The 5,000-nt window shown below is 32.0% G+C and overlaps 1 protein-coding gene across 3 annotated transcripts in view; it reads left to right on the top strand.

Moving 5' to 3' along the window:
• The window catches only part of strbp (spermatid perinuclear RNA binding protein), a 175,996-nt gene that overhangs the window by 2,179 nt on the left and 168,817 nt on the right, over positions 1–5,000 (top strand). The gene's annotated exons all lie outside the window — the stretch shown is intronic.

The following is a 5,000-nucleotide window of genomic DNA, read 5'->3' as shown; positions in this document are numbered from 1 at the left end:
TTTTGTTATCTTTTGTAAAAGACACCAATATGTAGGGTCGGTTAAGTGAGAGTTGAGAATCATCTTGTAGCAGGTGTCTGTTCAGGGACTTCCGCAGTTTCACACCCCATCCACACTGTACGGGCGATGTGAACGAATCATTATTGTGACTCGGATCTTTTCAATGAGTTGATTTGAATCGGGTCAAAGGCGTTGGGAACGAGACATCCGCTGAAACAGATAGAACTGTTCTGGAGTCAACAGCTTAACGACTCATTTGAATGGACTCATTTAGCTCTTTAGGGATTCAAGAGTCATAAGTTGGACCAGACAGTATCTGCGGACGTTTTTTCTAGTTCTGCGCAGAATTTAGTACAAATTCTGTTTATGTGTAATGATTTTAATAGTATAATAACTAAAAGCTTAACACATTAAATAAAAATAACTTTTATTTATGATTTACATTGCAAATTCAGTTAGATCCACTTGTTTGGTAAACAAAGTAAGTCTCTCAAATGTATGGTATATAGTAATATATCTACTAAAAGACTGAAAATGTTACTTTACAAACTGTATTGTAAATAAATCATATAAACAGCATATTATTCAGTAATATTACGGAAATTAACATAACTTAATAAACATAAATAAACTGAATGATTTTAGCAAAAATCTGCGGAAATCTGCATGTGCAGATTTCATGTAGGCCTTTAAGGAACCTACTGTTGAACGGATGAGTAAAGCTGAACATTAGACAAATAAAAAAGGAATTGGTTGGTGAGGCGAATGGTTACTTTAAAGAGAGGGTTAAAATTTATTTACCCTCAGTTGGTTTCAGTTCTTTATTCTGTTGAACTCAAAGAAAATATTTTGAAGAATGATGGAAACCAGTATAATTGATATCCATAGCAGGGAAAAATAGTAATGGGAAAGTTCATGGCTACCGGGTTTCCTATATCGTCTTTTGTGGTCAGAAGATAAAAAGAAATTCCCATTGTGAGTTAGTGATGACAGAAGTTTCACTTTAGGGTGAATTGTCTCTTTAACAGATGAAAGTTCTTGTGGGAACTACGCTTGTTTGGTTAGAATATTCTCAAAAATATACTATTGATATTTTTCTTAAAGTATTTACCATGGTAGCCACAGAATTCCCACAGACATGAAAAAAATGGAACTACAGCGTGGCCTGGAGAAAAAAAATGTACAGAGGATTGGATATTTATAAACGTACTAATACAAACATAAATAGTAAACATTTCAGATGTAATTATGCAAAGCATTTAAAATATCTAGTGTGTGTTCCCAAAACGTTTTAGCCTTTGAATACATTTTAAAACATGTTTCAGGGTGTATTTTAATTTTTTTTATAATAATAATTATATATATATATATATATATATATATATATATATATATATATATATATATATATATATATATATATATATATATATATATATATATATGGGTGGCGCAGTAGGTCTTGCTGCCGCCTCACAGCAAGAAGATCGCTGGTTTGAGCCTCGGCTGAGTCATTTGCCGTTTCTGTGTGGAGTTTCTGTGTGATGTTCTCCCTGCGTTCGTGTGGGTTTCCTCCGGGTGCTCCGGTCAAAGACATGTGGTACAGGTGAATTGGGAAGGCTAAATTTTCCGTAGTATATGAGTGTGAGTGAGTGTGTGTGTATGTATCCCAGAGATGGGTTGCGGCTGGAAGGGCATCCGCTGCGCAAAACATGTGCTGGATAAGTTGGCGGTTCATTCCGCTGTGGCGACCCCGCATTAAGAAAGGGACTAAGCCAAAAGAAAATAAAGGAATGTATATATATATATATATATATATATATGATCATCTCTGTTTAATCTATGAAATATCAATTTGTGAACATATTCAGTCTACTGCATTCTCTAGTTAATGACAGCCTGAACAACAATTGTGGACTTTTTTTTCTTTTTTTTGACAAAGCGACACTGCCAACTACTGCCCTGGCATACAAAATACAGCCTTTTCGCTCATTTTTGCAGATTCATGTCAATTGTTTTTGCATGTCATCTATTATGTAATTTATTCAAGAATGCAAAAAGAACAAACTTTTTATCACTTGACGTAGGACTGGGCGATATAGCAAAAATGCAGTCTTGATAATTATATTCTATATTGACTGATAACGATATATATTTCAATATCAGTTGTTTCCAGATTTAAAAGAGTACCCCAAAAATGACGAAACCACAAAAATTAGAGGGTCCAATTAATGGCATAATTTTCTGCTGATGAATTTTCAGTGGCCGAAAATTCGGTACATCTCTAATATCAACACGCTTTTAGATTGCCAATGTTGCACATTTCTTCTGTGTGACTGGCTCTTAGATCAATATAGAGTAAAAAGTCCAGCGCTTATCATTGTTATTGACATAAATTTTATCACAATTCGATATAATATCGTTTATTGGCCCAGCCCTAACTTGCAATACATTATTGATATGTAAACATACCTTCAATTAAAGACAAAATATCAACATGATATGTGTAATAATAACAACAACAACAATAATAATAACTCTTATTATTTTTATTATTATTATTGTTATTAGTATTCTTATTATTGGTATTGTTATTATTATTATTATTATTATTTTTATTATTATTATTATTATTAGTAGTAGTAGTAGTATTATCTCCATTATTATTATTATTAATAATTAAAATTATGTTTACTTTATTTATGAATAATTATTAAATCTTGAGAAATTGAAAATTCATGGTACTTAACTAGCTAAAATTGTACTATAAAAAATGTGGACAAAAACCCAAATGTTGGGTTAAAAATTACTTGTAAATACTTACTCTGGGTTTGTTCATACCATTTTGAGAGTGTGGTATATTAAATTTATAACCTGCCTATCAAACCACACCTGAATGAATATTTTTGTAGATACTATGGAAACATATTGGTTACATAAGTGTACATAAAGAAATCTTCACTTCACTTCATCATACTTGTGTAAACAAGTTATCTTTTGAAGGATGTTACGTTTGACTTCATCCAAGATCACGTAAGTGTGTAATCTATACCATCCTGAATATCCACTGGTTTTTCACAAGAACAAAGAGCATAACTGTGATATTTGTTTCTTTGTATGATAAGCTCACACATCGCTTCCGTCTCGCACAGACACACACAACTCTCTCTCAGCGACACACACACACTGCTGTGAAACCCAGCATCTGAAATGCTTTGGAAATTGCTTGGCACATTGGCTGAAAATAGCTGGTGGCCATCACATATTGCTTCAGGTTGAAATGCGAAAGATTTCACTTGTTTGTAGAGACCAAAATCCCTTGAGAAAGAGACAAGTTGAAACTTATTTATTTTTCATTTCTGTGCTGGTCCAAGCTGTCTGTGCCAAAACAAAACTATGAAAACATGGATATAAACTGTGTGCGTGTAGCTCCATGATGTTCATTGTGTTGATCATGCAGTGTTGGTAATCCACCTTATTTTGCAGTGAGGAAGTAAGTTATTTTCGTTCAATCTGCACTTTCGTTCTGATTCAGTAGAGGAAAAGCGAAAGCGTGAAAGTGCAGAAAATAATAAAATCCTATGGTTATGATTATAACAAATCCCAGCTTGTGTTGGTTTAATTCTAGCGCTACACAAATCATTGCTGGAATTGTCAGGTAAAATGGCCCAATTTTAAAAGATGAGATTTGATTTTATTAAAAAAAAAACAAAGTAGAGTTTTTCTATGAATATTAAAGTTAAAGAATTAAGGATGTAATGTCAGATTGTACAGTGCAGATTAAATAATCAATTGTATTTACAATTGAAAATTATTTTTCTTTTTAAAATATTTCCTAAATGATGTTTAACTTGGCAAGGAAATTTTCACATTATGTCTGTTGATATTTTGTCTTCTGGAGAAAGTCTTATTTGTTTTATTTCAGCTAGAATAAAAGCAGTTTTAAATTTTTTAAAAAACATTTTAAGGTCAAAATTATAAGCCCCTTTAAGCTATTTTTTTTGATTGTCTACAGAACAAACCATCACTTTACATTAACTTTCAATCCAATTCACCTTTATTTGTATAGCGCTTTTACAATGTAGATTGTGTCAAAGCAGCTTCACATAAAAGGTCATAGTAAATTGAAACAGTGTAGTTCAGCTTGTAGTGTTCAGTTCAGTTTAGCTCAGTTCAGTGTGATTTAAAAATCACTACTGAGAGTCCAAACACTGAAGAGCAAATCCAACGATGCGCAGCTCTACAGATCCCAAACCATGCAAGCCAACTTGCCTAATTACCCTAACCTGCCTAGTTAACCTAATTAACCTAGTTAAGCCTTTAAATGTCACTTTAAGCTGTATAGAAGTGTCTTGAAAAATATCTATTAAAATATTATTTACTGTCATCATGGCAAAGATAAAATAAATTAGTTATTAGAAATGAGTTATTAAAACTATTATGTTTAGAAATGTGTTGAAAACATCTTCTCTCCGTTAAACAGAAATTGGGGAAAAAAATAAACCGGAGGGCTAATAATTCAGGGGGTTTAATAATTCTGACTTCAACTGTAAGAATCAATAATGACCCAAAATGTATAAAATGTAGACAAATGAAGGTATGCAAATGTAAAGATTAACAGAGCTAAAAGACTCACTTTTACAAATAAGTGTACCGGTACACTCCTAGTAAAACTGCACAATATTGAAAAATAGATAATAAATAGTAAATAATTCTACAATATTATTATCTAATACGATATATTGTGATTAGGCATGGGACAATAACGGTTTTCAATGTATACCGCGGTTTGGAAAAGTCAAGGTTTTAAAATCACTAAAATTTTCTGCTATAATGTTCACATGGTATATGAAAGATTTTTTTCTTTTTTTTCTTCTTTTTTTTTAGGACAACATTATTTCCAGCAGAAAAGATATCCAAACATGGCATTTTAAATGGTAAAGAAATCAGTGTTTTTGAAACTAATGAAGCCAGCAGAAGTCAGTAATTCATTTGAATCA

Source organism: Danio aesculapii, chromosome 10 (assembly GCF_903798145.1).
Source record: "Danio aesculapii chromosome 10, fDanAes4.1, whole genome shotgun sequence".
NCBI lineage: Eukaryota > Metazoa > Chordata > Actinopteri > Cypriniformes > Danionidae > Danio > Danio aesculapii.
This window is presented reverse-complemented; position numbering and strand designations above follow the sequence as displayed.